Below are 12,294 nucleotides of genomic sequence, written 5' to 3' on the forward strand. Positions count from 1 at the left end.
CAGGGAGCTGATTGCCTTAGAAACGGGTGGAAGGTACTGGGAAAGGGGTTTTGAGTTGATTTGTGGTGTTTTTTTCTTGGCAGGAGCAGGACAGAACTGGGTGTAATGGATGTGGGTGTGATCATGGAATTTTGGCCTCCTGCATCACTTATGCAAATTTGTGAGCTCATCAGAGCACCAATCCCATCTTCGCTGTGGGACAAACTGGGAAAACCCCACTGCTTCAGAAACAAGGGGGTCAGAAACTCAGATCCCCCTGTTCAGCATCTCTTGCCCTTGCACAGGGCACTGGAAATTCAGATCCTGCTGTGCTGGATCCTGAGGATGAGCAAATACCCCTTGGTAGCATCCCTGGCTGAGCCAGGAGCTTTGGAACAGCATCAGGGCAGTGTGTCCTCATCTCTGGAGCTCAGGTTGCAGCAGGAGGCGAAGGTGGAACATTTTAACCTGGGAGGGCTGTTTATTTGTACTCTGGTTCCTTTATGCCCTCCCTGGAGGTAGAAAGAGGCATTGGCTTGGGGGGAGCTCAAGAGAAACTCTTTGAACTGTGCAGGAGAGGACCTCATCTATTGTATTTGTGTTGCCTCCAGAAGAAGGAAGGAATGATGAATCTGAGTCCATGTTCTCAGAAGGCTCATTTATTATTTTATGATACTGTATTATATTAAACTAAACTAAACTACACTAAAGAATACAGAAAGGATACTTACAGAAGGCTAAAAAGATAATAATGAAAACTTGTGACTCTTTCCAGAGTCTTGACACAGCTTGGCCCTGATTGGCCAATGAGTTAAAATAATTCACATGAAACCAATGAAACAATCACCTGTGGGTAAACAATCTCCAAACACATTCCACATGTGAGCAAAACACAGGAGAAGCAAATGATATAAGAATTGTTTTCCTTTTCTCTGAGGCTCCTCAGCTTCCCAGGAGAGAAATCCTGGGCAAAGGGATTTTTCAGAAAATATGAATGCCACACCCATCCTTTCATCCTGGTGCTTGACAGCGATACCATGAGCTCCATGCTGCGCCTCTGCTCCCTGCAAAACTGCTTCTCCCTCCTGGAGCCAACGAGACTTTCCTCAAACCATCCCTGGGGTGCTCCAAAGCCTCCCCATCCATCTCCTGCAGGCTCCAGCCCCATCCAGACCCCCTCGATGCTCCAGGTGAGTGTTCTTCATCCTCCCCAGGGCCAAGTCCTTCAGGTTTGGCTTAACCCCCACTGGAGAAACCTGTTTGGGCCAGTGGGTGAGGAGCACTCCAAAAAAACACCCCCCAGGCTGTTTATGAGAGCTGTGACACCAACAGGAGTGGCAGGGACAGGGACATCAATGTCCTACATGGCTTTGCTTCCTCTGTCCTGCTCAGGGAGTGTTGGGTGCTGCAGGTGCAGCAAAAAGGTGAACAAAATTGTTCAAGATTTGGTGGCATGGGCTGCTGGGCTTCTTCCAGTGACTGGAACCTGTGACAGGAGCTGGTTTATGCCCTGCCCCTGGAAAACACAGCAGGACACGCTGGGAGTGTGCCCAAGCACACTGAGCAGGCGACCATTGCCTTGGGGAAAAAGCATCCAAACATGGAATTTCCCAGGATGTTTAGTAACCTTAAAGGACTGGGATGATTTAAGGCAGGTGGGTTGGACATCCATGTGCTGTTGCCTGACAGCCCAGAAGGTAAAGGGGAGTCCTCCTTCACTCCAGGTGGAAGGGAAGGAGAGCCCAGCCATGCCCAAGGCCAGGGCAGCAGGACCCAGGAGTTCTTCGGGTCCACCTCAACTCCAGCCCAGGCCTCTGCTCTGGCAAACAAGTGAGATTCCTTGGAGTGATGAGCTTTCAAATCTCTACAAAACCAGATTTTTACAGTTTTATTTCCCAGGATAAGTGGGTTTAGCAGTTCATCTCCAGAAGGTTATTCCCAGCACATGATTCCAAGGCTTAGAAAAAGAAACTTAATGCAATATACTCAGGGTTAAACCCAAAATGAGTGGTTTATCCATGAAAATCTATGTTTGGATGCTCATGTCCAAGTTTGCTGTCCATAACATCCTGCTGAGTCCCTGCACATCTTGGAAGGGGCTTAACTCCTCAGATGGTTTTTTTCCAGCACTGATCCTGCCTGGACAATGCCACTTCAGCTCCAAAAACTTCCCAGCAGGAGCATCCTACAGTTGTGTAGTTGTGATCAGGTCCTGTATTAGAGGATGATGGTTCAGGTCCCCATTAAGGTGCTTCTGTCACCTGGTCCTTGCCCTGGAATTTGCTCCAGTTTTTATGTGCATTGACCTAGAAAGATCCCAGATGGGACCATCCTTGGTGTCCACACCAACGGATCTGCTTTCCATTTTCCAGAAAACACCAGAATCCAGCTTCCAAGCTCCAGCCAAGGCCATCACAGCAGTCAGAGCATCATTCTCTAGATCAGATATTAGTGAAAAGCAGAAAGCACCTCAGGCAATCTCAGTGGTGCCAGACAGTTTTAATAAGCAGAAAAGACTTCAAACATAGTCTGGGGATTTCTGGTGTATGAGGATCTTCACCCCTTACTCACAGCTCAACAGCATTTCTGTCTGGCATCTAGAAAGGACAACTTAAAAGTAAAAAATAGTAATAATTTTTAAAAATCCTGAGAATCAAGCTGCTCCCAAAACAAGATTTAGATGAAACCAACCAAGCTCTGGTCCGGGATGGTGAAATCAGAGCATCTCTCCTGGCAGAGCACAAATGCCAGAGAGGGTGGCAAGTGGCTCAGCATCACTTGAGGTTTTCAGAACGTGTTGAGCAAACATGGTGGGAAGGGTTTCAGCCAGCACTGATTGTGCCCCAAGGCTGAGGGATGGTCTAGAAACTTCCTGAGATCTTCCCAAGCCCTGGTTTCTGTGGGAGAGGCACTTGGACCCTCAGTGGTTGCTGCCAGCTTTCCCAGCTATGTCCTGTAGGAAGGGGTCTCCAAAGGAAGCAAAAGCTTAATTTAATTACTAATATATCAAGGGGGTTGTTTAGTTAGAGGATCCTTTTACCTGTCTCACAGGTTTGAAATCCTTGCATTTTATGGAAACATGGAAAAGTTTGGGTTGGAAAGGATCTTAAAGATAATCTAGTTCCAAATCCCCTGCCATGGGCAGGGACACCTTCCACTATCCCAGATTGCTCCAAGCCCTGTCCAACCTGACCTTGGACACTGCCAGGGATCCAGGGGCAGCCACAGCTGCTCTGGATAACCTGTGCCAGGGCCTCACCACCCTCACAGGGAAGAATTTTCCCCTCAACTTCATCCTTAAGCTCAGAGAAACCTTTTTTATCCAGGATGGAGGTTTAACTTGCCTTCCCCACCTTGCACTGCATCCATCAGTGTGCACAAGCAGGCTTTGCACCAAGGTGCAGGGGGATGCAATGAGCTGCCCTGCACATCCCCAGCCAGGAAATGAGTACTGAGCTGTTCTCCCTTTGCAGGCAGTGAGCTCATGGCTGGGAGCAGTGGGAGACAGGAATGTCAGTGCTTTCAGCCTGAGAAGCAGTCCCAGGGATCTCCTTCACTGCAAGGCTTGCACTCTACAAGCAAATAAGAATGCAAAGAGCTCCTTTGAAATATTTATAACGTTTGGGATGACTTGCATGGCACAAACCCAAGGAAGAGGAGGGTGCTGGGAATTGCTGGGCACACCAGGGGACTTGCTTACGTGATTGATCCAGCTTGCAAAGTTCTGTTTGTCATTTTTGAGATGTCTGAGTGCTCAGGCAGGCTCTCCTCCTCCTCCCCTGGGTTACACAGGTCCTGATTTCCCTGTCAGCATCAAACCCCTTATCCAACAGCTCAGCTGTTCCTGGCTGAGCTGCTGTGGTCACACCTAAGCCAATCTTCAAGGTCACACCTCAGTGACCATTACACCTCTGCTTTCAGCCCATGCCCAGGTTTTCAGGGCCTTTGCTGACCCTCCCACACTCAGCAGCCAGACACTGGTACCCAGCTGTTACTGTCATATTTTCTGGAAAAATCCCTTCACCAAGGTTTCTTCTCTTGGGAAGCTGAGAAGCCTCAGAGAAAAAGGAAAATAATATTATCTCATTTGCTTCTCCTGTGTTTTGCTGCTTTGGAATGTGGTTTGGAGATTGTTTATCCAACAGGTGGTTGGTTGATTGGTTCCATGTGAATTGTTTTAACTTAATGACCAATCAGGCTCAAGCTGATTTGTTCCTTTTCCTCCTTGACTCTGTTATCCCAATAATCCTCATCTCTGCAGAGTGTGAGTCTCCAGGAAGGCTGGAAGTGCTGAGACTTGAATCTCTCATGCAGGGAAGCAGAGAAATGATCCTTTAATGTGGTACTTGAGGGAATACAAGTTTTTTCCTGTGTTATTTGTATTCTTGGATGCAATTGTTTTATAAATCCACCATTTACTTGTGCTCTTCCTGAACTGCTGTCCCCCTCCAAGAAAGAAATAATTGAAGAAATAATTATCTGCTACATGAAAGATGTCTGATAGGAGGTAGAAATTGATATCTTGATCCTGGCTGTGCTTCCAGGTATTTATCAGTGATAATTTCTTCAATATTCTCTTGATTTGGGGAAAAAATAACCCTGTCTCTTCAGAAGTGAGGAGAACGAATGTTATCGTACCATGAGATGAATGTAGATTTAAAATTGACTCAATAGCAGCTGTGGGACTCTGGAGAAAGTCATGAGTTTTCATTACTCTCTTTTAGCCTTCTGTCTGTATCCTTTCTCTATTCCTTAGTATAGTTTAGTTTAGTATTCTTTAATATAATAATATAATAAAATAATAAATTAGCCTTCTGAGAACATGGAGTCAGATTCATCATTTCCTTCCTGCCACGAGGACCCCAGAAAATACCACACCCAGCTCCCTTTCTCACAGCAGGCTCTCCTCATTCACATCTCCACTATATCATCTCCACACCTTTACAGAGCACCTAATCTCTGTGATATGAAGATGCCAGCACTAATACCAGAGGTTAACAAAAGTAATCTCTCTAGATCTAGAAACTAATAAAAAATTAGCCTTCTGTAAATATCCTTTCTCTATTCTTTAGTATGGTTTAGTATAGCATTCTTTAATATAATAATATCATAAAATAATAAATTAGCCCTCTAAGAACATGGAGTCAGATTCATCACTTCCTTCCTGCCACGAGGACCCCAGAAAACACCACACCCAGCTCCCTTTCTCACAGCAGGCTCTCCTCACTCATGTGCTCATCACCAGCCTGATGCTTCAGCCTTGAAAATTTAGCAGGGGAAAGTTGCAGAGGGGCCCCTGGCCTGGCCCTGCTGGGCTGACAGCACAACCAGGTCATCAGGGCTTCAGATGCAGAAGGGACTGGGAACAATCAGCTTTTGGAAAGTTTACAGCCAATCTCCCCCTTGTAGCCTGACCTAGAGAGATTACTTTTGTTAACCTCTGGTATTAGTGCTGGCATCTTCATATCACAGAGATTAGGTGCTCTATAAAGGTGTGGAGATGAGATTGGATTAGAGAGGTGCAGGTCAAAGACTTAGGACAAGGAGGAATGGCTTTAAACTGACAGAGGGCAGGGTTAGATTAGAGATTAGAAAAAAAAAATCTTCTCTGGGAGGGTGGTGAGGCCCTGGCACAGGGTACCCAGAGAAGCTGTGGCTGCCCCTGGATCCCTGGAGGTGTCCAAGGTCAGGTTGGATGGGGCTTGGAGCAACCTGGGACAGTGGAAGGTGTTGGAATGAGATGATCCGTAGGTCCCTTTCTAAACCAAATAATTTTGTGACCAGGTAGTCTTGGTCCCTTGCAGATCCCAGTCTCCTGTTTTGCACAATTTTCAGCTTTTGGGTTTTGGAGAGAAAGAACTGGACAGAGTTTCCCAGGAGTGATCTGCAGGCAGTAAATACTGCAGCTGTCAGGTAGAAACCTTCCCAGCTTCTCTGCTGCTGCCAGCTCCAGCAGGTTTCTAAATCTGATTTGCTCTTTCCACACAGAAAATTCACTTTCCCATCTCCTTTGATTTCTGTGGCTTTGAACTGCTATCACACACCCACCTTGCACTGAAGAGGAAATGTCACATTTGGAGAAACATCTGCATCCTTCTTCTGATGCATCAAGAGTGACAGATGACCAATTCTATTTCATACAGTCCAGGCTTGCTGAGGCAAATTCTTGCCATGCAGTTAACTCCTCCTGGTTTTAAAACAGGGGGGGGAAAAAAGGATGTATTGATTTTATTATGCCAGCACCATTATTTTTTAGCATAAATGCTGATAGCAGCCTCAAGTTTCCAGGCTTTTATGTTCCCCAACACTGCAGGAAAAATAAAAACCACCAGGCTTTGCCCATGAATAAATCAGCCTGCTGGATAGAAATAAAACAAAGCAAACTACTTTTAAATGATGAAGTAGAAATCCAAGTGAAGAAAGGGGAAGAAACTATGACTAGTATGTGATAGCTGAAGATATTTTCAAAACTTAATTTCCTTATTATCCCTAAATTCCTGGCTTCCTCAGAAGAGCTAAGTCCTTGCAGGTGAATGTGATACTTCTGGGACAGTGTCTTTGGGGGCAATGGTGTTGTGTCATAAGGGATGATGGGCAGGGCTCTAATGCTGCAGGGAGATGGATCTTCCTCTGAAATTTGTGCTTGAAGCAAATCTCTGAAGCCCACTTTGAGTACACTTCATTGCCACAGGATTATTTTCCTTGAAAGGTCTTAAAATTTTGCTGTTCAAGTGCAACATCCCTTCCTGCAAAGAGGGAAAAGACACTGGGAATTGCTCCAGCTCACATCCTGTCCCAGTGGTAACTGCATCCCTTCAGCTGCACAAACCCAAAACCACAAAACCCCACCAGTTTTCACTCTCCATCCTCCCAAGAGGAGCTCAGTGTGTTTTGCCAGAATATCATTTGAGTTCTGGTTCACAGTTGCTATACAAGTTTTACAAGTTGAAAGCAGCGAAGTCCAAAAGTTCTCCCCAGCTTTGTGCCTGCGGCAGAAGGTGGAGAAACCCAAGAGGGGTGGAAGACCTTTGTCTTGGCAGGACCATGTGGATTCCTGAGCTGTTGACTTGCTGCAAGCTCTCAAATGGAGGCCAGAGATCAAACCCATAAGAGACTGGGAGAGGAAAAACAACTCAAGGGCTGTGAAGTGGCAAGATGCTTAAAAGCTGCTTTGAAAAAAACCCCACGCTCCTCCCAGAAGAGGACTAAGAAGCAGAAGGGAAGAAAGAAAAGGGTTAGGCATCTTCGTGGGAAAGATCTTGTTTGCCATAGAGCTGAGGGTGTCTTGGGCTTCAAGCATGTGCTGCAACTGCTGGGGCTGCCAAAGCAGGGCAGGGGGATGTTCTGCATGGGAGACAGGGCCTGCTGGGTGCAGGACATTTGTGCCCTATCCCCTGATTCCCACAGCTACAGGGCTGAAAGCTTGGGGTGGGTAAGGTTGTTTGGACACCAGATATTTGTTTGGACACAAGACATAAGGCTGTGTTTTTACATTTCTGTACAAACAACCCTGTGCTCTGGGATTTCCTAATTTCCTGATGCTAAAAAGAGAAAAAGCCATAAAGCCACAACCATGACCTCAGCAGGAATCAGGGTGTGAGAGGAAACCTCTGCAGGAGCACACACAAACTACCCCTTCTTCAACTTACAAAATGTTTCCTTCGGCTTTCATTCCTGTTCTTCCATTGCACCTTTTCCTCTTCAATATCCATTTCCCCCCTGCCCCATTTAAACAAGACTTTGCTTACTAACATGGAAAGCTGTGTTTGCACCTGTGCACAAAAAGCCACCAGCAAGATCCAGCCCCGCCTGACACAAACAGGCAGCAAGATCCCTAAAGGAGCACAGCTGGCAACAGGATCACTTTTGTATTTGTGGTCAGCTCTGGTTGAAGTACCAAACACAGGCACACAGACAGGGACTTTGTCATTCACTCCTGCAGACTTTACAGCATTTTTTCGAACTGGCTGAGTTGCACCTCGAGTGGCACAAAATAGTTTTTGCAGTAAACAGGAGGTAAAATCACACTGGACATTCAAAGCAAGCAGCACTTGTAACCCACTGACCTGCAGGAAGAGAAAGGCAATCTTACCAATCCAAGCACTCATTTAGAAAAAGTTTCAGAGTTAATAAATCCCTCAATGAGGAGGAAAAAGGAGCAGTTACTCCTTTACTGCTCCTGACATAAGGCATGAGTATTTATGGTTACATCCAGGGCTGCCCAGGGGTTAAGGTCTGTCAGCTCTGGCTGATGTTATGAGCAACTCATATAATTACCAGTTTTTGCATCCTTAAAAAGTCCTGTCTTCCTCTGTGAAGCAGGAAATGTCACTTTTCAGGAAAAGGTAAATTTTTGAGCAACCTGGTCTAGTGGAAAGTGTCTCTTCCCATGGTAGGGGTTTGGAACTAGATGGGCTTTGAGATCCCTTACAATCCAAACCATACTATGATTTTATGATTCAAAACAAGGCAAAGCAGATGAATTCATCCTCTAAATTACATCACAGGTAAGAAAAAGCTGTGTTCACATATTAAACAGAAAGTCAAGTGCCACATGCACTGCCAGGAGCTGCCTGATCATCTCCAGCTGGACTTCAGAAGTACCTTCTACAGCCACAACCAGAAGCCAGTGGTGATGTGTGAGGATAAACCAAACTGATGGATGAGAAAGGCACTGGGATGGCTCTTTAACTGCTCTGCAGCTTGAATAAAATCACAGCATCACAGGGCAAGAGGGAAGTCTTTTATCAAAAGTCCTGTCTACAGGACACACCAAGAAAATTCCCAAGCCCAGGTGCTACTTTCAAACCCATCTGTGAAGAACCTACATCTGCCCAGAGCAGCACAGCAGGAATCCAAATCTCCTGGCTGAGTCCTCTCACTGCTCAGCAGCAGCAAATGAACAGAGCACACACTGCTAGACACAATCAATCCCTGTTTGTCTTTAAGGATAACTCACCACCTAAAGGCAGGAATCCCCCTAAGAACTCATTCATTACAGTGCTGCACTTACTGTCACACAAAGTGCCTGTAAGTGACACCACGTCCTCCATGACCACAAGCAGCTCCTGCTTTTTTGGGAACAGGAATGGGGTTAATCTTGCACCCAACCAGGAGCATGTTACCAGTGCCAGATGCATCCATACATGAACCTCAGCTGTGTGGATGTTCTTGCTCTCTTCCAATGTTTTGAGAATTTAAAATAATTTCTACAATTCTGGGAGTAGCTAATATAACAGCGTTTTTATGAAGGACAAGAAAATCAGCAACAGTGAACTTGGATTCACTGAGGGGAAATCATGCTTGCCCAGCTTAACCTTCCACAATCAAAGACTGGCCTGGCAGGGGAGAGCTGTGGGTATTGTCTACCTGGACCTCTGCAGGAGTTCCAAACATTGTCACCTGTGAGATCCTCCTAACAAAGAAGCTTTTGAAGCTGCAGGAGCAGACACCAAAAACTGCCTGAATGATCAGTGGCTCAGGGTCTGGCTGGAGGTCAGGAGCTGTTGGCAAACTCCAGGGGTCAATGGTGGTCCAGCCCTCTTTAACTCCTTCATTAAAGCAAATTTGCAGATCACATGGACTGGGAGCAGTGGCAGCTACCTCAGAAGGCCATGCTGCCACCCAGAGGGACCTGGGCAGGCTGGGAAGAGGCTGGCAGGAACATCATGGAGCTCCATGAGAAGTGCCAAGTCCTGTAGCTAAGGAGAAGAAATCCCAGGCAGGAACATGGGATTAATTCAATGTAAGACAAGGTGAAAATTAGTCTTGCTCAAGGCCTCTTGCACCAAGTGCTGGGAGGACTGAAAGTTCTCACTCCCCCATTAGACTTCTGCTTGTGGAGCAAGAAGGATCTGAGAGTTTAAGATCCTCTTTGAAACCTCCCATATTTGTCTTTCTATCTTTAAGAGAACTGTATGATGTTACAACACATCTTTTCTCTTGCACAGAAGGGTAGAATACCTTGACATACTCAAATCTCCTACAGGAGCCTCTCCTAAGGCAACCACTTACACAGACTGCAGCACATGAATTACATCTCCTTCTGAACTTGCTTCAGAATCCAAAGCTCAAGGCTAAGAGATTCTATTTTCTGTTGCCACAACAAAAAGCAGCTCCACCAGGAACGTGGGTTTTGGTTGCAGAGTTGCAAGTACAGGGGAATAGGGTGTAATCCCAACTCTCCAAACCACCTTCTGCATGTCCTTGGGCAAGATATTTCTTGTTCCTGCGTCTCTCCCTCCATGGCTATTTAGACAGAAAGTTCTTTGGGGCAACAACTCTCACCTTTCATGTAAGTGTGGCAAAGCAAACTTAAGATTTTGACAATAGTAGTGTTAAAAATGTTCCCTGCAAGCTCCATCTCACATCAGATTTTAGTGACTTTACTGACCAGGCAAAGTGATAAACTGACAGTGAAATTCAACACAGGTTAAGTGCAGAACAGTGCAGGTGAGAAAATAAATCATAACCCATGTGCTTAACGATGGGCTCTGAAATAGCTGCTACAGCTCAAAACCACCTTGGGGTTTTAACAATTAGGAAGGTAATCAAATCACTAAATCCCCACTATTAATATAGTAGCCAGTGTTCTGAATTAAGAAGAGAACAAGGCAGTGATGCCACTGTGCAAATCCCTGTTCTTAAGACCTCAGGGTTGTTAATGCACCAGGTACCTCATTCAGCTCTGGGCTGACACGTCCTCCACGTCCCTCTCAGCCTCCTGCTGGCTTCAGGACACTCAGATCTCTCTAAGCAGGCATCTAATCTGAGTTCCCAGAAGCAATGAACAGTTCATACTTAGCCCAAGAGGAGATGCAGTTATCCAATGTATTAGAGAATCACAGCATTTACACAGGTGCTTAAACCAAGGAATTAAAGCTTAAATTTAGGAAATCATACCTGAAAAACACCCAGTGCTTCACATGAAGCACTATAACCAATCCTGCACTGCCAGCAAGGTAAATGTTCCTAACAGCTCATCATCCTCTTCACTTTCTGTGAAATCAGAAAGTGCAGGATTGGTATTTTATAGGGCACCACACAAAAAGAGAAACAAAAATATTATTATTGCTTCAGACCAGTCACCACAAAGGTACAGGACAGAATGAGGTGGCTGCACAATATCCAGGGTGTAAAGACAAACCACCAAATAAAACTTGGTAGCTGCAAAGAGCTCCAAATTAAGTGCTGCTGAGCCTTTGGAAAGGGCACTCACTGATGAAACAGAGGAGAAAACTGGATGTGTAAGCAGGAAAAGCTGGAGGTGTTAGATAAAAAGTTACTTGAGAAGCTACTAGAAATAGAAGTCAGTGGCAAGATTCCAGAGGCCAATTCTCCAGCAGAGAAGTAAATTCAGAACCAAGTATTTCAAGGTATGCATGCCTGAGGAAGTCTGAGCCAACACACTGTGTTTAAAAACAGGGAGAAGTTGCATTTGCAAAAAATGCTTCCTGCTAAGGAGACAAAATCTGCCCACAGAGCTCAGTGAGTGTCTGAACATTTGCAGGTTTCCAGAGCTGTGCAGGTTTGCTTGCATCACCTGCTTACACACCTGGCTCCACTGTCACGTGTTTGTGCAGCCTCCACCACTCAGATGGAATTCAGGGGATGTAAATCTGCTCCAGGTTTGCTTGCTTCAGTGTCCCTATAAAAAACATCTCATTTATAGCATGAATCTCCTACACAAAATACTAAATGAACAAACCCTCTCCCTTACATCTTCATGGATAAACTTTCCTCCTGTCTTCAACCACAGTAAGGATTCTCAGAATGAAATGGTTCAAAAGTTTTTTGCCAATAAAGCCATTCTCAGCAAATGGAAAAACTTCAAGTTATCAGACTGGAAGCTGAGAAAGTGGTGCTAAAAAGGAGAACAGCTGGTTAAAGGCACACAAACCAGCCTGTGTACCTCAGGAAATACTTACTGCCTAGCCACCCAAGAGGCATTTGCTGAAATAAGAGCCATAAATATATCACATTGCTTAAAGCCAAGTCATACTTCAAGCTAAGTTCAGATCACACTCAATCTGCTACCAGTGGTTAAACTTTCTACAGCAGCCACCCAAATTATTTGAGTACTACAAGCAAACCTATGCTAATTCATACCAGGCTAATCTGTTTTACTACACAGCAGCAAAGGTCTTAAAAGTGTTGCTCAAAGTCAAAGAGAAAACAAAGAGCAGAGGCAGGAACAGAATCTAGATTCTGTTTTTGCCCCAAGTCCTGTGGTTTTGGTGTCATGGCAGTTCCTCACCTCTGCTGCAGGGAGGGTGGATCAGAGAAAATGCCCAACTCTGAGGGACTGCCCTGCAC

Source organism: Molothrus aeneus, chromosome 5, assembly GCF_037042795.1.
Source record: "Molothrus aeneus isolate 106 chromosome 5, BPBGC_Maene_1.0, whole genome shotgun sequence".
Lineage (NCBI taxonomy): Eukaryota > Metazoa > Chordata > Aves > Passeriformes > Icteridae > Molothrus > Molothrus aeneus.